The sequence below is a fragment of the Hemitrygon akajei genome, chromosome 14, assembly GCF_048418815.1.
Source record: "Hemitrygon akajei chromosome 14, sHemAka1.3, whole genome shotgun sequence".
In the NCBI taxonomy this organism is placed as follows: Eukaryota; Metazoa; Chordata; class Chondrichthyes; order Myliobatiformes; family Dasyatidae; genus Hemitrygon; species Hemitrygon akajei.
This window is the reverse complement of record NC_133137.1, coordinates 51,021,121-51,048,063: the sequence shown is the minus strand read 5'-3', so window position 1 is coordinate 51,048,063 and position 26,943 is coordinate 51,021,121. Positions and strand designations below refer to the sequence as shown.

Sequence of the window (26,943 nt, the reverse complement as noted above, 5' to 3'; positions counted from 1 at the left end):
ATTCACCACCCTCTGGCTAAAGAAAGTCCTCCCACCTCCGTTCTAAATGGACGCCCTCGTGAGTGTGTTTTGCTTGACTGCGGGTTTGAGTGTATATGCATGTTTGTGCAGAACTTAAAACCTACTCTAAGGCCAATCTAACCCTTCCCTCCTACATAGCCGTTCATTTTTCTATTATCCCTGTGCCTATTAAATGCATCTGCCACGTACAACCATCACTGGCCGTGCGTTCCACACACCCACGACGTGGTGCTTTCCACAAAGCAAATGTCCATCATCAAACAAAATCCATGCTGCTCGATGAAAATGTTGATGTCAACACTGAACAGAGTAGAAACTCGTTCAGTGAGACCACCTGTTGGAAATTCAAAGGGTAAGTGAAAGCACAATTTCTCAGCCCCGTGGAATCCCGCTTCATCCAATCGTCACATTTGTCCCATAGTGTGAAGTGGGGGAGCTGTCTGGGAGAGAGGAAGCATCTGCTGGGGTGGGGGGAGACAGATACAAACACAAGAAAATGAGGGGTGGTAAAGTGCCTGCAGAGTGGTAACAACGCAGAGAAAGAGTAACTGAGGCATGAGAGAGGAAGACATGACGGGTGGTGGTGGGGGGTGGGGTTGAGGATGGTGAAGGGGGTGAAGTGAGATATGAAGTGGTTAGAGAATGCAGGCAGGAGGGAGACTGGTAAATGGAGATGGGGATTCTGTGGGAGAGGACAGAGCGAGTCAGGGGAGAGGGAGGGAGATGGGAAGGGGAACAGCATAAAAGAAAGACAATTAAGAATGGAATGACAGCAAAGTGTAGATCACTGTTTTATTTATCTTAGAGATACACCGTGGAACAGGCCCTTCCGGCCCTTGGTACTGCACGCAGCAACCCACCGACGTAACCCCAGCCTCACCGACGTAACCCCAGCCCTACCGACGTAACCCCAGCCCCACCGACGTAACCCCAGCCCCACCGACGTAACCCCAGCCTCACCGACGTAACCCCAGCCTCACCGGTTTAACCCCAGCCCCAACGACGTAACCCCAGCCTCACCAGTTTAACCCCAGCCCCACCGACGTAACCCCAGCCTCACCGACGTAACCCCAGCCTCACCAGTTTAACCCCAGCCTCACCGGTTTAACCCCAGCCTCACCGACGTAACCCCAGCCTCACCGGTTTAACCCCAGCCTCACCGACGTAACCCCAGCCTCACCGACGTAATCCCAGCCTCACCGACGTAACCCCAGCCTCACCAACGTAACCCCAGCCTCACCGACGTAACCCCAGCCTCACCAGTTTAACCCCAGCCTCACCGACGTAACCCCAGCCTCACTGGTTTAACCCCAGCCTCACCGACGTAACCCCAGCCTCACCAACGTAACCCCAGCCTCACCGACGTAACCCCAGCCTCACCAACGTAACCCCAGCCTCACCGACGTAACCCCAGCCTCACCGACATAACCCCAGCCTCACCAGTTTAACCCCAGCCTCACCGACGTAACCCCAGCCTCACCAACGTAACCCCAGCCTCACCGACGTAACCCCAGCCTCACTGGTTTAACCCCAGCCTCACCGACGTAACCCCAGCCTCACCAACGTAACCCCAGCCTCACCAACGTAACCCCAGCCTCACCGACGTAACCCCAGCCCCACCGACATAACCCCAGCCTCACCAACGTAACCCCAGCCTCACCGACGTAACCCCAGCCTCACCGACGTAACCCCAGCCCCACCGACGTAACCCCAGCCTCACCAGTTTAACCCCAGCCTCACCAACGTAACCCCAGCCCCACCGACATAACCCCAGCCTCACCAGTTTAACCCCAGCCTCACCAACGTAACCCCAGCCTCACCAACGTAATCCCAGCCTCACCGACGTAACCCCAGCCTCACCGGTTTAACCCCAGCCTCACCAGTTTAACCCTAACCTCACCGACGTAACCCCAGCCTCACCGACGTAACCCCAGCCTCACCGACGTAACCCCAGCCCCACCGACGTAATCCCAGCCTCACCGACGTAATCCCAGCCTCACCAGTTTAACCCCAGCCTCACCGGTTTAACCCCAGCCTCACCGACGTAACCCCAGCCTCACCGACGTAACCCCAGCCCCACCGACGTAATCCCAGCCTCACCGACGTAATCCCAGCCTCACCGACGTAACCCCAGCCCCACCGACGTAATCCCAGCCTCACCGACATAACCCCAGCCTCACCGACGTAACCCCAGCCTCACCGACGTAACCCCAGCCTCACCAGTTTAACCCCAGCCTCACCAGTTTAACCCCAGCCTCACCGGTTTAACCCTAACCTCACCGACGTAACCCCAGCCTCACCGACGTAACCCCAGCCTCACCAGTTTAACCCCAGCCTCACCAGTTTATCCCCAGCCTCACCGACGTAACCCCAGCCTCACCAGTTTAACCCCAGCCTCACCAGTTTAACCCCAGCCTCACCGACGTAACCCCAGCCTCACCGACGTAACCCCAGCCTCAACAGTTTAACCCCAGCCTCACCGACGTAACCCCAGCCTCACCAGTTTAACCCCAGCCTCACCGGTTTAACCCTAACCTCACCGACGTAACCCCAGCCTCACTGGTTTAACCCCAGCCTCACCGACGTAACCCCAGCCTCACCAGTTTAACCCCAGCCTCACCAGTTTAACCCCAGCCTCACCGACGTAACCCCAGCCTCACCAGTTTAACCCCAGCCTCACCAACGTAACCCCAGCCCCACCGACGTAACCCCAGCCTCACCGGTTTAACCCCAGCCTCACCGATGTAACCCCAGCCTCACCGACGTAACCCCAGCCCCACCGACGTAATCCCAGCCTCACTGACGTAACCCCAGCCTCACCAGTTTAACCCCAGCCTCACCAGTTTAACCCCAGCCTCACCGATGTAACCCCAGCCTCACCGACATAACCCCAGCCTCACCGGTTTAACCCCAGCCTCACCGATGTAACCCCAGCCTCACCGACATAACCCCAGCCTCACCAGTTTAACCCCAGCCTCACCGACGTAACCCCAGCCCCACCGACGTAATCCCAGCCTCACCGACGTAACCCCAGCCTCACCGGTTTAACCCCAGCCTCACCGACGTAACCCCAGCCTCACCGACGTAACCCCAGCCTCACCGGTTTAACCCCAGCCTCACCGGTTTAACCCCAGCCTCACCGATGTAACCCCAGCCTCACCGGTTTAACCCCAGCCTCACCGGTTTAACCCCAGCCTCACCGATGTAACCCCAGCCTCACCGGTTTAACCCCAGCCCCACCGACGTAATCCCAGCCTCACCAGTTTAACCCCAGCCTCACCAGTTTAACCCCAGCCTCACCGACGTAACCCCAGCCCCACCGACGTAAACCCAGCCTCACCGGTTTAACCCCAGCCTCACCGGTTTAACCCCAGCCTCACCGACGTAATCCCAGCCTCACCGACATAACCCCAGCCTCACCAGTTTAACCCCAGCCTCACCAGTTTAACCCCAGCCTCACCGACGTAACCCCAGCCCCACCGACGTAATCCCAGCCTCACCGATGTAACCCCAGCCTCACCGGTTTAACCCCAGCCTCACCGACGTAACCCCAGCCTCACCAGTTTAACCCTAACCTCACCGACGTAACCCCAGCCTCACCAGTTTAACCCCAGCCTCACCGACGTAACCCCAGCCTCACCGACGTAACCCCAGCCCCACCGACGTAACCCCAGCCCCACCGACGTAACCCCAGCCTCACCGACGTAATCCCAGCCTCACCGACATAACCCCAGCCTCACCAGTTTAACCCCAGCCTCACCAGTTTAACCCCAGCCTCACCGACGTAACCCCAGCCTCACCAGTTTAACCCCAGCCTCACCGACGTAACCCCAGCCTCACCAACGTAACCCCAGCCTCACCAACGTAACCCCAGCCTCACCGACGTAACCCCAGCCACACCAACGTAACCCCAGCCTCACCGACGTAACCCCAGCCTCACCAGTTTAACCACAGCCTCACCGACGTAACCCCAGCCTCACCAGTTTAACCCCAGCCTCACCAGTTTAACCCCAGCCTCACCGACGTAACCCCAGCCTCACCAGTTTAACCCCAGCCTCACCAGTTTAACCCCAGCCTCACCGGTTTAACCCCAGCCTCACCGACGTAACCCCAGCCTCACCGACGTAACCCCAGCCTCACCAGTTTAACCCCAGCCTCACCAGTTTAACCCCAGCCTCACCGACGTAACCCCAGCCTCACCGGTTTAACCCCAGCCTCACCGATGTAACCCCAGCCTCACCGACGTAACCCCAGCCCCACCGACGTAATCCCAGCCTCACTGACGTAACCCCAGCCTCACCAGTTTAACCCCAGCCTCACCAGTTTAACCCCAGCCTCACCGATGTAACCCCAGCCTCACCGACATAACCCCAGCCTCACCGGTTTAACCCCAGCCTCACCGGTTTAACCCCAGCCTCACCGATGTAACCCCAGCCTCACCGACATAACCCCAGCCTCACCAGTTTAACCCCAGCCTCACCGACGTAACCCCAGCCCCACCGACGTAATCCCAGCCTCACCGACGTAACCCCAGCCTCACCGGTTTAACCCCAGCCTCACCGACGTAACCCCAGCCTCACCGACGTAACCCCAGCCTCACCGGTTTAACCCCAGCCTCACCGGTTTAACCCCAGCCTCACCGATGTAACCCCAGCCTCACCGGTTTAACCCCAGCCTCACCGGTTTAACCCCAGCCTCACCGATGTAACCCCAGCCTCACCGGTTTAACCCCAGCCCCACCGACGTAATCCCAGCCTCACCAGTTTAACCCCAGCCTCACCAGTTTAACCCCAGCCTCACCGACGTAACCCCAGCCCCACCGACGTAAACCCAGCCTCACCGGTTTAACCCCAGCCTCACCGGTTTAACCCCAGCCTCACCGACGTAATCCCAGCCTCACCGACATAACCCCAGCCTCACCAGTTTAACCCCAGCCTCACCAGTTTAACCCCAGCCTCACCGACGTAACCCCAGCCCCACCGACGTAATCCCAGCCTCACCGATGTAACCCCAGCCTCACCGGTTTAACCCCAGCCTCACCGACGTAACCCCAGCCTCACCAGTTTAACCCTAACCTCACCGACGTAACCCCAGCCTCACCAGTTTAACCCCAGCCTCACCGACGTAACCCCAGCCTCACCGACGTAACCCCAGCCCCACCGACGTAACCCCAGCCCCACCGACGTAACCCCAGCCTCACCGACGTAACCCCAGCCTCACCAGTTTAACCCCAGCCTCACCGACGTAACCCCAGCCTCACCAGTTTAACCCCAGCCTCACCGACGTAACCCCAGCCTCACCAACGTAACCCCAGCCTCACCAACGTAACCCCAGCCTCACCGACGTAACCCCAGCCACACCAACGTAACCCCAGCCTCACCGACGTAACCCCAGCCTCACCAGTTTAACCACAGCCTCACCGACGTAACCCCAGCCTCACCAGTTTAACCCCAGCCTCACCAGTTTAACCCCAGCCTCACCGACGTAACCCCAGCCTCACCAGTTTAACCCCAGCCTCACCAGTTTAACCCCAGCCTCACCGGTTTAACCCCAGCCTCACCGACGTAACCCCAGCCTCACCGACGTAACCCCAGCCTCACCAGTTTAACCCCAGCCTCACCAGTTTAACCCCAGCCTCACCGACGTAACCCCAGCCTCACTGGTTTAACCCCAGCCTCACCAGTTTAACCCCAGCCTCACCGACGTAACCCCAGCCTCACTGGTTTAACCCCAGCCTCACCAGTTTAACTCCAGCCTCACCGACGTAACCCCAGCCCCACCGACATAACCCCAGCCTCACCGACGTAACCCCAGCCTCACTGGTTTAACCCCAGCCTCACCAGTTTAACTCCAGCCTCACCGACGTAACCCCAGCCTCACTGGTTTAACCCTAACCTCACCGACGTAACCCCAGCCTCACCGACGTAACCCCAGCCCAACCGACGTAACCCCAGCCTCACCGACGTAACCCCAGCCCCACCGATGTAACCCCAGCCTCACCAACGTAACCCCAGCCTCACCGACGTAACCCCAGCCTCACCAGTTTAACCCTAACCTCACCGACGTAACCCCAGCCTCACCGACGTAACCCCAGCCTCACCGACGTAACCCCAGCCTCACCGGTTTAACCCTAACCTCACCGACGTAACCCCAGCCTCACCGGTTTAACCCCAGCCTCACCGGTTTAACCCTAACCTCACCGGTTTAACCCCAGCCTCACTGGTTTAACCCCAGCCTCACCAACGTAACCCCAGCCTCACCGACGTAACCCCAGCCTCACCGGTTTAACCCTAACCTCACCGACGTAACCCCAGCCTCACCGGTTTAACCCCAACCTCACTGGTTTAACCCCAGCCTCACCGACGTAACCCCAGCCTCACCAACGTAACCCCAGCCTCACCAACGTAACCCCAGCCTCACCGACGTAACCCCAGCCTCACCAACGTAACCCCAGCCTCACCGACGTAACCCCAGCCTCACCGGTTTAACCCCAACCTCACCAACGTAACCCCAGCCTCACCAGTTTAACCCCAGCCTCACCGACATAACCCCAGCCTCACCGACGTAACCCCAGCCTCACCGACGTAACCCCAGCCTCACCGACGTAATCCCAGCCTCACCGACGTAACCCCAGCCTCACCGACGTAATCCCAGCCTCACCGACGTAACCCCAGCCTCACCGACGTAACCCCAGCCTCACCGGTTTAAACCCAGCCTCACCGACGTAACCCCAACCTCACCAACGTAACCCCAGCCTCACCGGTTTAAACCCAGCCTCACCGACGTAACCCCAGCCTCACCGACGTAACCCCAGCCTCACCGGTGTAACCCCAGCCTCACCGGTTTAACCCCAGCCTCACCGACGTAACCCCAGCCTCACCGGTTTAACCCCAGCCTCACCGGTGTAACCCCAGCCTCACCGACGTAACCCCAGCCTCACCGACGTAACCCCAGCCTCACCGGTTTAACCCCAGCCTCACCGACGTAACCCCAGCCTCACCGGTTTAACCCCAGCCTCACCGGTTTAACCCCAGCCTCACCGACGTAACCCCAGCCTCACCGGTGTAACCCCAGCCTCACCGACGTAACCCAAGCCTCACCGACGTAACCCCAGCCTCACCGACGTAACCCCAGCCTCACCGGTGTAACCCCAGCCTCACCGGTGTAACCCCAGCCTCACCGACGTAATCCCAGCCTCACCGACGTAACCCCAACCTCACCGACGTAACCCCAGCCTCACCGACGTAACCCCAGCCTCACCGGTTTAAACCCAGCCTCACCGACGTAACCCCAACCTCACCGGTTTAAACCCAGCCTCACCGACGTAACCCCAGCCTCACCGACGTAACCCCTGCCTCACCGGTGTAACCCCAGCCTCACCGGTTTAAACCCAGCCTCACCGACGTAACCCCAGCCTCACCGACGTAACCACAGCCTCACCGGTGTAACCCCAGCCTCACCGGTTTAACCCCAGCCTCACCGACGTAACCCCAGCCTCACCGACGTAACCCCAGCCTCATCGGTTTAACCCCAGCCTCACCGGTGTAACCCCAGCCTCACCGACGTAACCCCAGCCTCACCGGTTTAACCCCAGCCTCACCGGTGTAACCCCAGCCTCACCGACGTAACCCCAGCCTCACCGGTGTAACCCCAGCCTCACCGACGTAACCCCAGCCTCACCGGTGTAACCCCAGCCTCACCGACGTAACCCCAGCCTCACCGGTGTAACCCCAGCCTCACCGACGTAACCCCAGCCTCACCGGTTTAAACCCAGCCTCACCGACGTAACCCCAGCCTCACCAACGTAACCCCAGCCTCACCGGTTTAAACCCAGCCTCACCGGTGTAACCCCAGCCTCACCGTCGTAACCCCAGCCTCACCGGTTTAAACCCAGCCTCACCGACGTAACCCCAGCCTCACCAACGTAACCCCAGCCTCACCGACATAACCCCAGCCTCACCGACATAACCCCAGCCTCACCGACGTAACCCCAGCCTCACCGGTTTAACCCCAGCCTCACCGACGTAACCCCAGCCTCACCGGTTTAACCCCAGCCTCACCGACGTAACCCCAGCCTCACCGGTTTAACCCCAGCCTCACCGGTTTAACCCCAGCCTCACCGACGTAACCCCAGCCTCACCGACGTAACCCCAGCCTCACCGACATAACCCCAGCCTCACCGGTTTAACCCCAGCCTCACCAACGTAACCCCAGCCTCACCGACGTAACCCCAGCCTCACCGGTTTAAACCCAGCCTCACCGACGTAACCCCAACCTCACCAACGTAACCCCAGCCTCACCGGTTTAAACCCAGCCTCACCAACGTAACCCCAGCCTCACCGACGTAACCCCAGCCTCACCGGTTTAACCCCAGCCTCACCAACGTAACCCCAGCCTCACCGGTTTAACCCCAGCCTCACTGGTTTAACCCCAGCCTCACCGACATAACCCCAGCCTCACCGGTTTAACCCCAGCCTCACCAGTTTAACCCTAACCTCACCGACGTAACCCCAGCCTCACCGACGTAACCCCAGCCTCACCGACGTAACCCCAGCCTCACCAGTTTAAACCTAACCTCACCGACGTAACCCCAGCCTCACCAGTTTAACCCCAGCCTCACCAGTTTAACCCTAACCTCACCGACGTAACCCCAGCCTCACCAACGTAACCCCAGCCTCACCAGTTTAAACCCAGCCTCACCGACGTAACCCCAGCCTCACCGACGTAACCCCAGCCTCACCGACGTAACCCCAGCCCCACCAACGTAACCCCAGCCTCACCAGTTTAAACCTAACCTCACCGACGTAACCCCAGCCTCACCGACGTAACCCCAGCCTCACCAGTTTAACCCCAGCCTCACCGACGTAACCCCAGCCTCACCAGTTTAACCCTAACCTCACCGACGTAACCCCAGCCTCACCAGTTTAAACCTAACCTCACCGACGTAACCCCAGCCTCACCGACGTAACCCCAGCCTCACCAGTTTAACCCCAGCCTCACCGACGTAACCCCAGCCTCACCAGTTTAACCCTAACCTCACCGACGTAACCCCAGCCTCACCGACGTAACCCCAGCCTCACCGGTTTAACCCCAGCCTCACCAGTTTAACCCCAGCCTCACCGACGTAACCCCAGCCTCACCGACGTAACCCCAGCCCCACCTGTTTAACCCCAGCCTCACCGACGTAACCCCAGCCTCACCGACGTAACCCCAGCCTCACCGACGTAATCCCAGCCTCACCGACGTAACCCCAGCCTCACTGACGTAACCCCAGCCTCACCGACGTAACCCCAGCCTCACTGGTTTAACCCTAACCTCACCGACGTAACCCCAGCCTCACCGACGTAACCCCAGCCTCACCAGTTTAAACCTAACCTCACCGACGTAACCCCAGCCTCACCGACGTAACCCCAGCCTCACCAGTTTAACCCCAGCCTCACCAGTTTAACCCTAACCTCACCGACGTAACCCCAGCCTCACCAACGTAACCCCAGCCTCACCAGTTTAAACCCAGCCTCACCGACGTAACCCCCGCCTCACCAACGTATCCCCAGCCTCACTGGTTTAACCCCAGCCTCACCAGTTTAACCCCAGCCTCACCGACGTAACCCCAGCCTCACCAGTTTAAACCCAGCCTCACCGACGTAACCCCAGCCTCACTGGTTTAACCCCAGCCTCACCAGTTTAACCCTAACCTCACCGACGTAACCCCAGCCTCACCGACGTAACCCCAGCCCCACCTGTTTAACCCTAACCTCACCGACGTAACCCCAGCCTCACCGACATAACCCCAGCCTCACCAACGTAACCCCAGCCTCACCAGTTTAAACCCAGCCTCACCGACGTAACCCCAGCCTCACCGACGTAACCCCAGCCTCACCAGTTTAACCCCAGCCTCACCGACGTAACCCCAGCCTCACCAGTTTAACCCTAACCTCACCGACGTAACCCCAGCCTCACCGGTTTAACCCCAGCCTCACCAGTTTAAACCCAGCCTCACCGACGTAACCCCAGCCTCACCGACATAACCCCAGCCTCACCGACGTAACCCCAGCCTCACCAGTTTAAACCCAGCCTCACCGACGTAACGCCAGCCTCTCACGAAACTATTTACAATGACCAATTAACCTACTAACTGAAGGGTCTCGGCCCGAACTGTGCTTTTTTTTCCATTGATGCTGCCTGGCCTGCTGAGGTGTGTGTGTGTGTGTGTGTGTGTGTGTGTGTGTGTGTGTGTGTGTGTGTGTGTGTGTGTGTGTGTGTGTGTGTGTGTGTGTGTGTGTGTGTGTGTGTGTGTGTGTGTGTGTGTGTGTGTGTGTGTGTGTGTGTGTGTGTGTGTGTGTGTTGAAGCCACTAACCGGTACATCTTTGGACTGTGGGAGGAAACCCAGGAAAGAATGTGCAATCTCGCTTATAGAGGACACCAGAACAGAACTTAAGAATCTGACAACCCCAAGCTGTAATAGCATCATACTAACTGCTACACTATCGTGGCTACAGTACCAGGCTGTGTACTGTCGCTGTACATTAAACCAGAGTAAACAACTCAACTTAGATTATTAACTAGAGTTCAAAAATACTACAAAAAGTCCCAGTGATAGGTTGTATCAGCCATCGCTGAGGCCTAATTCGGAACGCTGTGTACAGTTCTGGTCACCTACCTACAGGAAAGATATAAATAAGTCTGAAAGAATACAGAGAAAATTTATAAGAATAATGCTAGGACTTGAGGATCTGAGGACTGAGGAAATATTGAATAGGTTAGAACTTTATTCTCTACAGCATAGGAGAATAAGGGGAGATTTGAAAGAGTTATATAAAATTATCAGGGGTATAGATAGGGTAAACGCAAGCAGACTTCCACTGAGGTTGGTTGAGACTAGAACTAGAGGTCATGGGTTAAGGGTGAAAGGTGAAATATTTAAGGGGAACCAGAAGGGAATCTTCTTCACTTAGAGGGCGGTGTGAGATTGGAATGAGCTGCCAGCACATGTGGTGGATGTGGGTTCAATTTCAACATTTAAGAGAAACTTTGATAAGTGCATGGGTGGGAGGGATATGGTCCAGGTGTGGGTCGATGGTAATGGGTTAGTATGGACTAGAAGGGCCAAACAGCTTGCTTCTTCCTGAAGGCAGACTCAAGGCTGGTTCCACCACCGATGCGTTGTGGGAGGTAGAAGATCGTAAGCAGCGAGCTGGTTGCTGGCCATGTGCGCAGAGACCCGAGTTCTTTGTGCACACAGCTCAGAGGAAGCAACGCAACAAAATTTTAACACCATCAATTAGCAAGTTGCTTTGTTATGTCTCCCCTCTCACTGTGAAACGGGGGCACCTCTTTTTCCCTTATTAGCCGCTGGTGGCATAGTGGCATCAGCGCTGGACTTCGGGGCGAGAGGTCCGGAGTTCAAATCCAGCCAGCTCCCTTGCATGCTCTCCATCCGTGCTGGGTTAAGAGCTGGTGATCTCTTAAAATAAACTCACCCGGCAGAAGGCATAGGCAAACCACTGCTGCAACTTCCCAATATGTCAGAAGTGGCGTGGAGGGAAATCGTCCACCAACTGGAAACTCCAGGTGCGACCTACCGAGGATGACGGAGAGAGAGAGAGAGAGAGAGAGAGAGAGCCTGTGGTATGTCGAATTACCGGGTGAACAAGTAGAGTTTAGGGTAGTGCAAGTCTGTGTCTTTATTGATACTTTGCTGCACACTTGAGTGCTCAGTGGAGGGTGATGATGTTTTTTTGCTGGTGGGAGGGAGCTGGGGGGGGGTTTGAGGTTCTGACATTTAACTGTCATTCATTCTTTGGGGGCAGTCCTCTGTTTTCGTGGATGTCTGCGAAGAAGAATTTCAGGATATATATTATATACATTTCTCTGACATTAAATGTATTTATTGAAGTGCTTTATGGCTCTATGAATATATGAAAAAGCAAAGTAAAATAATACTGGCAAAGAAGGGAGCGTAGTGTGGCTACACAAAGTGGAAGTTGCCAGAGATCAGGCTAATCCCAGAAAACCAGGTCAGCAGAAAGTACCTGCTACCCAAAAAAAATTAAATTCTAAGGTGATGAGCTGGAATCTGAGGCTTGAAGTTTGTTATATATTAGAAAAGGTTTTGCAGCAACAACCTTGCACTCAACGTCAGTGAGACCAAAGAACTGATTGTGGTCTTCAGGAAGGGTAAGACAAGGGAACACAAACCAATCCTCACAGAGAGATCAGAACTGGAGAGAGTGAGCAATTTCAAGTTCTTGGGTGTCAAGATCTCTGATTATCTAACCTGGTACCAACGTATTGCCGTGGCTACAAAGAAGGGAAGACAGAGGCTTTCATTCATTTGGAGTTTGAGGAGATTTGTTTTGTCACCTAAAACACTCAAAAACTTCTACAGAGCTACCATTCTGACTGGCTGCATCACTGTGTGGTATGGGGGAGGCGGGGGGTACTACTCAGGATTGAAGTAAGCTGCAGTGTTGTTAAATTAGTAACTTCCATTTTGGGTATTAGCCTCTGTAGTTTCCAAGACATCTTCAAGGAATGGTGCCTTAGAAAGACATTGTCCATTATTAAAGACCCCCAGAACATGCTCTCTCTCGTTGTTATCATCAGGATGGAGGTACACACTCAGTGATTCAGAAAGTGTTGTTGCCCCTCTGCCATCTGGTTTCTGAAATACCATTGAACTCATGAACAGTACCTCAATACTTATTTAAATTTTGGATTTTGCATTACTTACTTTAACTATTTAATATACTGTATTGCAATTTTTTTCTATATTTATCATGTATTGCATTGTACTACTGCTGCAAAGTTAACAAATTTCACAACATATGCCAGTGATATTAAACCTGATTCTGACTCTTGACTTCATCATTGTTCCAAGAAGCAGTTATATCCCATGGATTAAGAGGGACTTTGGAGTTAGTCCATAGTCTGTAATCAGGAAGGAGATAGTGTGACTGCAAGATTAGATGTTTTGGAGACTCAAGATGTAGTGAAGGAGCCTCTGTCCTTGCCTTTGTCCAACAGGGTACAAAGTTCTTACACCCAGTATGGATGAGAACAAGACTGCAGGGTGGATAAGCAAACTAACTACTTGAACTAAAGGTAGGAAGCAATGAAATGGGTAGAGTAAAAAGAAAAGCAGTAGCCATGGTCATTGATCATGGGTTCATACAGCAAGGGACCATCAACTTCAGCCCAACCATCAAGTGCTCATCCACACTAATCCTATTACCACCAACTCCCCTCAAATTCCATCACTCCAGAGGCAATATGGCACTGCAACCAAGAGAGTACACCAGCACCTCTATTTCAGGAGGCTAAAGAAATATGGCATGTCCACTTTGAGCCTCACTAGCTTTTGTCCATGCACCATGGAAAGCATGATGTCTTGACATGGCAACTGTTCTGCCTGTGACCGTAAGAAACTGCAGCTCAGCACATCACAGAAACCAGCTTCCCCTCCAATGATTCTGTCTACACTTCTCACTGCCTTGGTAAAGCAGCCAGCATAACCAAAGAGCCCACCCCAGACATTCTCACTTCTCCCCTCTCTCCTCGGGCAGAAGCTACAAAAGTCTAAAAGCCTGTACCACCAGGCTAGAGATCCACTTCCATATCACTGTCATAAGACTATTGAACGATGATTCCCTCGTACAGTGAGATGGACACTTGAATTCACAATCTACCTTGATGTTGTCTTGAACCTTACTATCTGCATGCATTGCACTTTCTCTGTAATATTGTTTTACCTTGCACTACTTAAAGCACTGATGTAATGAAATGATCTGTATGGATTCTACGCAAAACAAGATTTTCACTGTACCTCAGTATTTGTGGCAATAATAAACTATTTACAGCAGACAATTAACCTTGCAACCTGCATCCAGAGTATTGCAATCAATACCGGTTGTCTCATTATGGGAAGAATGTTTTTAGGTGGTGGAGTGGAGATACTTCTCTACCAGAGGAGGTGTAAGGAGACACTTCCCTCCACTAGCCTGCAGGTCACCCTTGGGCAAGGTGTAGCACCTGATTAGACCCCTGATCAGGGTCATGTGAAGCCAAGGGAGCAGCTGGTGCATATCACAAGTCCTGTTTATGCGACCACTGATGCCAGGCAGACAAACTCTGAAGATTACTGATAATGGCTGCAGTTGCCTGCCTTGTGAAGACACTGCCTAGAAGAAGGTAATGGCAAACCATTTCTGTAGAAAAACAATCATGGTCAAAGACCATGATCACACAACACAGCACATAGTAATGATGGTGATATTGATGCTTTGGAGAGGGTGCAGAAAGAGGCTTACTAGGATGCTGCCTGGATTAGAGGGCAAGAGTAGACAATGGGCTACACTGGGTTTTATTTTCGGAGCAGCGGAGGGGAGATCAGATAGAATTTTGTAAGATTATGAGAGGCATATACATAGTACACATCAGTAAGATGAAAGAGCTGATTGTGGACTTCAGGAAGGGTAAGACAGAGGAGGGATCAGAAGTAGAGCTTCAAGTTCCTGGGTGTTAAGATCTCTGAGGATCTAATCTGGACCCAACATATCGATGTAGTTATAAAGAAATCAAGACAGTGGCTGTACTTTATTAGAGTTTGAAGAGATTTGGCATGTCAACAAATACACTCAAAAGCTTCTATAGTTGTACTGTGGAGAGCATTCTGACAGGTTGCATCACTGTCTGGTATGGAGGGGCTACTGCACAGGACCAAAAGAAATTGCAGAAGGTTGTAAATCTACTCCATCTTGGGTACTAGCCTACAAAGTACCCAGGGCATCCTCAGAGAGCGCTGTTTCAGAAAGGCAGTGTCCATTAATAAGGACATACAGCACCCAGGGCATGCCCTTTTCTCTCTGTTACCATCAGGCAGGAGGTACAGAAGCCTGAAGGCACACACTCAGCAATTCAGGAACAGCTTCTTCCCTTCTGTCATCCAATTCCTAAATGAACACTGAATCCTAACTCACTAACTCACTTTTTTAAAATATACAGTATTTCTGTTTTTGCACATTTTTGAATCTATTCAATATACGTCATTGATTTACTTGTCTATTATTATTTTAATTTAATTTATTATTATTATTTTCTCTGCTAGATTATGTATTGCATTGAACTGCTGCTGCTAAGTTAACAAATTTCACGTCACATGCCGGTGATAATAAACCTGATTCTCATTCTGATTGCTGGTAACTTTCTCCCCCAGGGTTGAAATGTTAAATGCTACAGGGGCGCATTTAAGGTGAAGGGGTTGAGATCAAAGGTGAGCTGATGGGCAAATTTTTTTAGACTGGGAGTGCCTGGAATGTGCTGCCAGAGGTGGCAGCGGAGGCAAATACAATAGACACTTTGAGGAGGCTCTTAGATAACACATGCATGTGTAGAGAATGTGTGGGGGGGGGGGGGGTAGAGACATTGTATTAGCTCATTTAGGAATGTTTGAGTGGGTGTGATCTTGGGTTATCTTGGCTGCTTTACCGATGTAACAAGTATAGACAGCATCCATGAAGGGGAGGTTGCTTCCATGATGTGCTGAGCTGTGTCCACAACTGGCAATTCTTTGCAGTATCGGAAAGAGCAGTTGCCATTATCAATCTTTAATGCACCCGGGTGAGATACATCAATAAAAAAATTACTTGGATCAGATCACAAGCTGCATTACAAGATCATAGAAAGCTTAAAGGTCATTCATCCCACTGTGTCTGTGATGGTCGATCCTTACCTAATCCCACCTTCTAACACTTGTTCCATGATCCTGCTGACAACACCTCTTCAATCGCACTGCTTAAATGTGATGACGGACAGCATCTCCTCTTCAGTCTGGACATGCTGCCTCATTCATGATTTGATACTAAATTCACTAATTTCAGATAACCAGATGTCCCTGTTTATGATGTAAGTAAGCACTTGACTATTCCCCCTCTGTAGATGCTGCCTGACCTGGTAGTTATCTCCAGCATTCTCTCCTGATCCTGATTTTCACCAGTGTCCGTCTTCCTTTGCTTTCTATTCTCTGTCTTTCTACCAAACTAATAATTACCCAGACAACCCCATCACTGACAGGCCCTTCGTTCTTTCCACACACCCTCTGAAACTTAAAACATGTCTTTTTCACTTTTCCAATTCCAATCAAGTGATCATTGACCTGAAATATTGCCTCTGTTTCTCCCTTCATAGCCACTGCCTGACCTGCTGAGTACTTCTGGCACTTTCTGCTCCAAGGTCCGATTTCTAACAGCCACATTATTCTGATTTTGACGTCTTTGTGCTGTGCTGCTGCCACAAATCAACAAATCTCACGTCATGTCAGGCAGTGATAATAAACCTGGCACTGGTTCTGATTCAGGTCTAAATCTTTTAACCGTGTCAGAAGTTACAGGAACAAAGCTGGAGAATAGGGTCAAGAGGAATCATAATGATCAAATGGTGGACAGACCAGACATGATAGCCTAATTCTGTTCACATGTCCAATGGTAAATTATGGCTTTAAACAACATTGTGAAGGAAAGAGTTCTGGAGGGATAAGTTTAGCAGAAAGAGCATCGCTGTAGCACAGTGTAGCAACATAGGTAATAATAAGCAGAATGAGACAGGAACCTGGCAAAGGATCTACATCAGGAAAATGGAAATGGCAATTGATCTGTGCATATCAAGTGATCAGTTGTCCATCACACCTAACAATATGATGGACAACTGTGAAAGAAATGCAAACAACATCAACAGGACATCTTCCATGTGTTCATAAAGTTCAAGGTGTGGCATGATGCACTCTGGGCCACAATGAAGAGATGCAGCATGGGACAGAAGCTGATCCAAACCATCAGGCAGCTCTACACCAAAGCTAGCAGTGCAGAACTTGTTCAAGGCACAGTTGGAGAGTGGTTCCACACATCAGTTGAAGTGCGACAAGGCTGCCTCCTTTCACCCACACTGTTCAACATTTGAAGGCATAGACAAAGGAAGCACAAGAAGGTATGGACAAGAGAGGCACAGGAGCGCCTACAGGACTGCTTTGAATCGGTGGACTGGACTGTATTCAGGGATTCATCTTTGAACCTGGATGAGTATGCTGCAGTTGTTACCAACTTCATTAAAGCCTGTGTGGATGAGTATGTGCCCACAAAGACTTACTGCACATTTACAAACCAAAAGCCGTGGATGAACCAGGAGATACGTCGTCTGCTGAAGGCTAGATCTGTGGTATTCAAGTCTGGCGACCCAGGCCTGTACCAGAAAACCAGGTATGATTTACGGAGGGTTCAAGGGGTGAAAAGACAATTTCTAATGAGGTTGGAGGTGACATCAGATGCACGGCAGCTCTGGCAGGGTCTGCAAGGCATTACTTCCTACAAAGTAAACCCAATAGCATGAATGGCAGCAATGCTTCACTACCAGATGAACTCAACACCTTCTATGCCTACTTTGAAAGGGAGAACACAACTACAGCTGTGAAGATCCCTGCTGCACCTGATGACCTTGTGATCTCCGTCTCAGAGGCCGATGTTAGACTGTCTTTAAAGAGAGCGAACCCTCGCAAGGTGGAAGGTCCCAATGGAGTTTGGTAAGGCTCTGAAAACCTGTGCCAACCAACTGGCAGGATTATTCAAAGTCATTTCCAACCTCTCATTGCTACAGGCGGAAGTTCCCAATTGCTTCAAAAAGGCAACAATTATACCAGTCCCTAAGAAGAATAATGTGGGCTGCTTTACTGACTATCTGCCTGGTAGCACTCCCATCAACAAATAAGGAAATACTTTGAGAGGTTGGTCATGACTAGACTGAAATCCTGCCTCAGGAAGGACCCGGATCCATTGCATTTTGCCTATCACCACAATAGGTCAACGGCAGATGCTATCTCAATGGCTCACCACACGGCTTTAGACCACCTGGACAACAAATTCACCTACGTCAGGATGCTGTTCATCGACTATAGCTCAGCATTTAACACCATCATTTCCACAATCCTAATTGAGAATTTGCAGAACCTGGGCCTCTGTACCTCCCTCTGCAATTGGATCCTCAACTTCCTAACTAGAAGACCACAGTCTGTGCGGATTGGCGATAACATCTCCTCCTCGCTGACGATCAACACTGGTGTACCTTAGGGGTGTGTGCTTAGCCCACTGCTCTACTCTCTGTATACACATGACTGTGTGGCTAGGCATAGCTCAAATACCATCTATAAATTTGCTGATGATACAACCATTGTTGTTAGAATTTCAGGTGGTGATGAGAGGGTGTACAGGAGTGAGATATGCCAACTAGTGGAGCGGTGCTGCAGCAACAACCTGGCACTGAACGTCAGTAAGATGAAAGAGTTGATTGTGGACTCCAGGAAGGGTAAGACGAAGGAACACATACCAATCCTCATAGAGGGATCAAAAGTGGAGAGAGTGAGCAGTTACAAGTTCCTGGGTGTCAAGATCTCTGAGAATCTAACCTGGTTCCAACATATCAATGTAGTTATAAAGAAGGCAAGACAGCGGCTATACTTTATAGGGAGTTTGAAGAGATTTGGCATGTCAACAAATACACTCAAAAGCTTCTATAGTTGAACCGTGGAGAGCATTCTGACAGGCTGCATCACTATCTGGTATGGAGGGGCTACTGCACCGGACTGAAAGAAGCTGCAGAAGGTTCTAAATCTAGTCAGCTCCATCTTGGGCACTAGCCTACAAAGTACCCAGGACATCTTTAGGGAGCGGTGTCTCAGAAAGGCAGTGTCCATTATTAAGGACCTCCAGCACCCAGGGCATGCCCTTTTCTCACTGTTACCATGAGATGGGAGGTACAGAAGCCTGAAGGCACACACTCAGTGATTCAGGAACAGCTTCTTCCCCTCTGCCATCTGATTCCTAAATGAACACTGAATCTTTGGACACTACCTCACTTTTTAAAAATATACAGTATATCTGTCTTTGCACGTTTTTGAATCTATTCAATATATGGCATTGATTTACTTGTCTATTATTATTTTAATTTAATTTATTATTATTATTTTCTCTGCTAGATTATGTATTGCATTGAACGGCTGCTGCTAAGTTAACAAATTTCACGTCACATGCCGGTGATAATAAACCTGATTCTCATTCTGATTGCTGGTAACTTTCTCCCCCAGGGTTGAAATGTTAAATGCTACAGGGGCACATTTAAGGTGAAGGGGTTGAGATCAAAGGTGAGCTGATGGGCAAATTTTTTTAGACTGGGAGTGCCTGGAATGTGCTGCCAGAGGTGGCAGTGGAGGCAAATACAATAGACACTTTGAGGAGGCTCTTAGATAACACATGCATGTGTAGAGAATGTGTGGGGGGGGGGGGGGGTAGAGACATTGTATTAGCTCATTTAGGAATGTTTGAGTGGGTGTGATCTTGGGTTATCTTGGCTGCTTTACCGATGTAACAAGTATAGACAGCGTCCATGAAGGGGAGGTTGCTTCCATGATGTGCTGAGCTGTGTCCACAACTGGCAATTCTTTGCAGTCTCGGAAAGAGCAGTTGCCATTATCAATCTTTAATGCACCCGGGTGAGATACCCGGGTAACAGTATTTCTGTTTTTGCATCTTTTTAAAACTATTCAATATACGTAATTGATTTTCTTGTTTATTTTTTTTCTCTCTGCTAGATTATGTATTGCATTGAACTGCTGCTGCTAAGTTAACAAATTTCACATCACATGCCGGTGATAATAAACCAGGTTCTGATTCTGATTTCCCTGAAGCAAACAATAACAGATGCCCCAGAAGACCAAATCAGCACGTTCTGCATCGGAGGACGTATCATAACCAACCTCAGGTTTGCCGATGACATTGATGGGCTGGCAGGAAGTAAGGATGAATTGGCCTACCTTGTGAACCGTCCAGACAATACACCTACCGGATACAGCATGGAGTTCAGTGCAGGGAAAACCAAGCTAATGAGACACAGAGAGGAGCCAATCAGAACAAAGATCTCAGTCAGTGGACAGGAACGTTCAAAATGTTCTTGTATCTTGGTACTGTCATCAACCAAGAAGGAGCAAAGCCTAAAGTCCTTGCAAGGTCAGCTCAAACAACAACAACACTGACTAAACTAAACCCAGTAACATCGCGCTCAGGTCCTAGTTGAAACTCCTGCATGGGCTTGTGCTCTCCATCTTCTTGTATGCAGGCGATTCATGGACTTTGACAGCAGAACTGCAGAAGAAGATCCAGGCAGTAGAAATGAAGTGCTTCAGAAGGCTCGTCATCGTGTCCTATACAGATCTATACAAACACAAGTATGATGAACTATCACCCAGCACATGAGGCACTATGAAGATCTACTGTCCACAGTAACTAAGAGGAAACTGAGATGGTGTGGCCACATAACAAGATCAGGTGAACTATCAAAGACCGTTCTTCGGGGAACAGTGCAGGAGAAAAGAGAAAGGGGCAGACAGAGGAGGAAATGGGCAGACAACATTGCAGAGTGGATCGGAGAGAGCTTTGCTGCCACCTAGACACTAGCGCACACCTGTCAGAGATGGAGGCAACTGGGGCAGTGATATCCGTACAGTGTCCCTACGACTGGGGGGGGGGGGGGGTGTTGCAGGATCCATAACCGTAACCATTGTTTATCTTGCTGTGCTTTTTTGTGCTGCATCAGATCTGGAGTAACAGTTATTTCATTCTCCATTACACTTGTGCACTAGAAATGATATTAAGCATTCTTGAATCTTGGATCTTGTAATGTTGTTAATCTATAACCCTCTGGTTAGAACAGGAGATCTTAACTTTTTTATGCCAAAGACCCCTTTGACAATCTGGTGAAGCCTATGGACCCCCTTTCAGGATAATCTATTTAAATATAGGAAATAACATTACAAAAGAAACCAATTACCTTGTCAATATTGTTAATGTACTATATGCATTATATGTACAGTATTTTGCACGTTGGTCCCTGAGGACTGTTTTGTCTAGCTGTATACATGCATACAGTTGAATGACAATTAAACTTGAACTCATCGCTCTTGTGCATATGGCAATGAACTCAACTTTGACTTTGTCTAGGAGAATATAGGGGAGCTTGACAGGCCAGATGACCAGTCACTAGAACAGCTTCTTCTCTACTGCTATTGGACTTCAGACCCCTCACCTCTTCCACATCCCCTTCCCAGTAGTGAAGCAATGTTCTCAAACCTTTAATTCTACCCCTTCCTTTTTGGGACTTCATCGTTTCTTTTTGCACTGTTTCAGTTTGTACAACTATACCCGGCAGCATTCTGTGGTCCTGCATTTACTTTTTATCATTGTATTGATAAAAATATCAATACAAGTGGCCGCGTGGTGTGTCGACAACAACATGGCCCTTAACACCCAGAAGACCAAGGAGATCATTATGGACTTCAGGCATGCTAGGAGCCACACTCACGTCCCCATCTACATCAACGGAGCTGTAGTGGAGCGTGTATCAAGCTTCAAATTCCTTGGTGTCCATATTTCCAAGGATCTCACCTGGCCCCTGAACTCCTCCATCCTGATCAAAAAGGTGCAGCAGTGCCTTTATTTCCTGCGGAGCATCAAGAAAGCTCACCTCTGTCCCAGGATACTAACGGACTTTTACCGCTGTACCACTGAGAGCATACTCACCAGCTGAATCTCAGTGTGGTATGGCAATTGTCCCATATCAGACTGCAAAGCACTCCAGTGTGTGGTGAAAACTGCCCAGCGGATTATCGGCACCCAATTGCCCACCTTTGAGAACCTTCACCGTAAACGCTGCTTGGGCAGGGCGAAAAGCATTATCAAGGATGCATCTCACCCTAACCATGGACTTTTTACTCTCCTCCCATCCGGTAGGTGCTACAGGAGCCTCCGCTCCCACACCAACAGGCACAGGAAGAGCTTCTTCCCTGAGGCTGTGACCCTGCTGAACCTCACATCACAGCGCTAAGCAGTATTGCACCCATATGGTACTGTCTCAGTACTTTTATATTTGTGTGTGGTAGCACTTACTTTTTATTTGCAGTTATTTTGTAAATAACACTATTCTTTTGCATTTCTGGTTAGATGCTAACTGCATTTCATTGGCTTTGTATCTGTACTCGGCACAATGACAATAAAGTTGAATCTAATCTCATCTAAATAACTCTGTACACAGTGAGCAACTTGGTCTACAGGACACTGAACTGATCTCAATCTGACTCTGAAAACCGTGCGTGTATTCCAAAAATTCTATGCTGGTGGTTGAATATGAAAGGAAGTCATAGTCCTTTGGGACTTGTCACATTGCCCCCTGGAAATTCCTGCACTTACACAGAATTTGAGACATTACCAAACAGTGACCCAGGTTCGATTTCCACCACTGTCTGTAAGGAGTTTGTATGTTCTCCTTGTGACAACATGAGTTTCCTCTGGCTGCTTTGGTTTCCTCCCACAGTCCAAAGACATACGGGTTAGCAGGTTAATTGGTGGCATGGGTGGGACAAGGTCATTGGGCCAGAAGGGCCTGTTACCATGATGTATCTATAAATAAAAGTTTAAAGATCTGATCTACAGGTGGTTCTAAATTCCACAAAGGCAGTTGGAGGGTTCCACTGGGATGCACTGAAGGCAGCTGTAAAAACTAAAGGCAGGGATTGGGGGGGGGTTCCTGTTGGCTGGAGTGTTAAGTTCAAAATTGGCAGCGACAACATGAGATCAGGATGGCAAAGGGATTGACATCTTTTGCTCGCAGCTCTGGCACACATTGATTCCAACTATCTTCTTAATTAACATCTCCTTCATGTGACTTGTGTGAGTGTACGTTTTAACCAAATTAACAGCGGCAGCATCCTCCAAGTGCAAATTGTGAGGCTGAATTTGGCAGAATTTTGTTCTGTATGGGTTTCTCTGCAATGTCTGTAGTTTGACTACTAGGGAGAAGACAAGCTACTGTAACACTGTTGGTGGGAGCGTGACATTTGTCCTGTGGATCTTCCTCAAAAATGCATCATTAAACAATAAAAGTGGTAAATTGATTTATTATTGTTATAAGTAGTGAGGTACAGGGAAAAACCTCAAAGGTTCAATTTAATGTCAGAGAAACGTATACAGCATACGTCCTGAAATGCTTTTTCTTCGCAACCATCTACGAAAACAGAGAAATGCCCCAAAGAATGAACGACAGTTAAACGTGAGAGCCCAAAGTACCCCCCACCCAGCTCTCCCCTCCTATGCGTAAGCAGTGGCGAGCAACAATCCCCCCTCCCCACCGGCAAAACAAAAAGCGCACCCGCTACTGAGCACAAGCGATAGCAAAGACACAGACCTTGCAGTTACCCTAAAGGCTTCGCATTTCATCCAACATTCGGCAACCCACAGGTTCTCTCTCTCTCTCCCTGGCGAGGGAGAGGGAGGTGTCCCCCATTTTCACAGCAAGCGGGAGACATAACAACAACCTGCTGGTTCACAATGTTAAAACTTGTCAGAATCATTACAGAAAAGTGCAGTGCAGGTCAGCAATAAGGGTAAGGTCGCAGTGGGGTAGATTGTGAGGCCAAGAGACTGTGTTATCATATAGGGAACCGTTCAGTAAGTCTTAGAGAGGGTAGGTGCTGTCCTTGAGCCTGGTAGAATGTGCTTTCAGGCTTCTGTATTTCCTGCCTGATGGGAGAGGTGAAAGATAGAATACCCAGGATGGTCATAAGACCGTAAGATATAGGAGCAGAATTAGGCCATTTGGCCCATCAGGTCTGCTCTGCCATTTCATCATGGCAGATCCATCTTCCTCTCAGTCTCAATCTCCTGCCTTCTTTCCGTATCCCTTCATGCCCTGACTAATCAAGAATCTATCCAGCTCTACCTTAAATATACCCAATGACTTGGCCTCCACAGCTGCTTGTGGCAACAAATTCCACAGATTCACCACACTCTGGCTAAAGAAATTCCTCCTCATCTCTATTCTAGATGGACATTCCTCTATTCTGAGGCTGTAGCCTGTGTTCCAAGACACCCCCACCATAGGAAACATCTTTTCTACATCCACTCTATCAAGGCCTTTCAACTTTTGAAAGGTTTCAATGAGAGTCCCCCTCATTCTTCTGAATTCCAGTGAGTATAGGCCCAGAGCCATCAAACACTCTTCATATGAAAGGCCATTCAATCATGGAATCGTTTTCATGATCCTCCTCTGGACCCTCTCCAATGTCAGCACATTCTTTCTTAGATAAGGGGCCCCAAACTGTCATAATACTGCAAAAGAGACCTCACCAGTGCCTTATAAAGCTTCAAAATTACATTATTGCTTTTATATTCTAGTCCTAACATGAATACTAACATTGCATTTGTCTTCCTCACCACTGTCTCAACCTGCAAGTTAGGTTTTAGGAAATCCTGCACGAGAACTCCCAAGTCCCTTTGCACCTCAATTTTTGAATTTTCTCTCCATTTAGAAAATAGTCTACATTTTTTTCTTCTACCAAAGTGCATGGCCATACACTTTCCAACACTGTATTCCATCCATTTTTTGCCCATTCTCCTAATCTGTCTAAGTCCTTCTGTAGCCTCTCTGCTTCCTCAAAACCACCTGCCCCTCCTTCTATCTTCATATTGTCTGCAAACTTGGCCATAAATCCATCAATTCTGTCATCCAAATCATTGATATATAACATAAAAAGGAGTAATCCCAATACAGACACCTGCGGAACACCACTAGTCACCAGCAGCTAACTAGAAAAGGCTCCCTTTATTCTCACTCTTTGCATCCTGCCAATCAGCTACTGCATTATCCATTCTAGAATCTTTCCTGGAATACCATAGGCTCATAGCTTGTCAGTCAGCCTATGTGCAGCACCTTGTCAAAGGCCTTTTGAAACTCCTAATTCACAACATCCACCAATTCACCAATTATCCTGCTTGTTATTTTTCAAAGAATTCCAACAGATTTGTCAGACAAGATTTTCCCTTCAGGAAACCATGCTGTTTCATCATGTGTCTCCAGGTACCCCAAAATCACATCCTTAACAATTGACACCAACATCTTCCCAACCACTGAGGTCAGATTAACTGGCCTATAATTTCCTTTCTTCTGCCTCTCATTTCTTGAAGAGAGGAGTGACATTTGTCATTTTCATATCCCCCAGAACCATTCCAGAATCTATTGCTTCTTGAAAGATCATTACTAATGCCTCCATGATCTCTTCAGCCACCTCTTTCAGAACCCTTGGTGCACACCATCTGGTCCAGGTGGCTTACCTACCTTCAGACCTTCCAGTTTCCCAAGAACCTTCTCTATAGTAATGGCAACTTCACACAATTCTGCCTTCCCAACACTCTCGAACTTCCAGTGCACTGCTAATGTCTACCACAGTGAAGACTGATGCAAAATACTTATTTCAGGCCAATACCCTTCATCGGGACCCTTGATGGCACAAGACATCGACTGTTTATTTCTCTCCATAGATGCTGCCTGACCCGCTGAGTTTTTAAAGTATTTTGTGTGTGTTACTCTGGGTTTCCAGCATCTGCAGAATCTCTTGTGGTTATACAGAGAAGAACAACAGATAAAATGTAATTATGAATCGAATATGGAGTGGGTGGGATGTAATTCACTGCTTATCATCATAATGGAAGCTCTATTTTCTTCCTTAATGCAGATGATGACTACGGTCCAGAAATACTCCATGGGCTGTAAAGAGCTTTCAGGTGGCACTTGAGAAGCTGTTGGATGAAAATCAATTCATGAACATGTCCGGATGAAGGGTCTCAGCCTGAAATATTAATTGCTTGTTCCCCTCGATGGATGCTGCCTGACCTGTTGAGTTACTCTGGATTTCTGGCATCTGAAGAATCTCTTGTATTCGTGATTCTTTGTTCTTTTTAAGAATTCAGATGAAAAGAAATCTATAAGTAAGTGAATACATAAACATTTATCTGAATTTCATTTTGCAGCCTAGTTAAATGTGATTTTTAACAGCTGTACATGAGGCTCTGTGCTGCACTGTCCAAAAATATTTATCTCTTTGAATGAAATTTTAGTGTACCCCTGGACAATAGGGCTTTGCTGAAGGGATTGGCTCAATAAAGAAGACACAAAATACTCTGCGATCCGCAATACAGAGAGCTCATAAGCATTCCGCAGGTACCCTCATCTGACTGGTGCACAGGCCAAGGGAAGATTATAACTACGCGGTTCACTGATATCTTGGGTGTCTGCAGAATGCAGGACGTCAGGAGAGACGGAAATCTCTAGTCAACAGAAGACAGCATGGGGAAGGCCCAAATTGCGCTTGTTCTCCATCACTTCAAAGAAGCTTTGGCAGTGTAAAGCCACGTCAGGTGAAATAGAGCACCGAACAGTACAGCATAGGTACAGGCCCTTCACAATGCAAAATTAAACTAAATCTCTTCTGCCTGTACGTGATCCATGTTCCTCACAGAATAGCATCTTTGATACGTACGTGTGTGTGTGTGTGTGTGTGTGTGTGTGTGTGTGTGTGTGTGTGTGTGTGTGTGTGTGTGTGTGTATGTGTGTGTGTGTGTGTGTGTGTGTGTATGTGTGTCTGTGTGTGTGTGTGTGTGAGTGTCTGTGTTGTGTGTGTGTGTGTGTGTGTGTGTGTGCTGATGCACCATCAATAACTCTTGGAGATGGGAGGCAAATGATAGGCTTTTATTAGCTGCAAGAGACCACGATTAGCAGCAAGAGACCACCACACAACATCTCGGAGACTGAGGGAGGAGCAGTGCCTCCAACCACCTTTATACAGGGGTCTGTGGGAGGAGCCACAGGAGCAGTCAGCAGAGGGGCGTGTCCAGACAGGTATATGTAGTTCACCACATGTGCACACATGTGTGTACTCGTATACATGTCTGGTGTGGAAAGAGTTGTGTTTCTATCCTTGCATTAGCAATGAGGAATTGGAAGTATTGTTCTGAGAGGCAATTGCTGAGCTGTACCCAGAGCAGAACGGTCGGAGC

The 26,943-nt window shown here is 49.8% G+C and overlaps 1 long non-coding RNA gene across 1 annotated transcript; it reads left to right on the top strand.

The window, feature by feature from the left end:
- Positions 1-171: 171 nt before the first annotated feature.
- On the top strand, positions 172-26,240 carry LOC140738576 (uncharacterized). The gene is made up of 3 exons (XR_012101401.1): positions 172-373; positions 25,623-25,875; positions 26,005-26,240. It is a non-coding gene; the product is annotated as an uncharacterized lncRNA (long non-coding RNA).
- Positions 26,241-26,943: the final 703 nt, after the last annotated feature.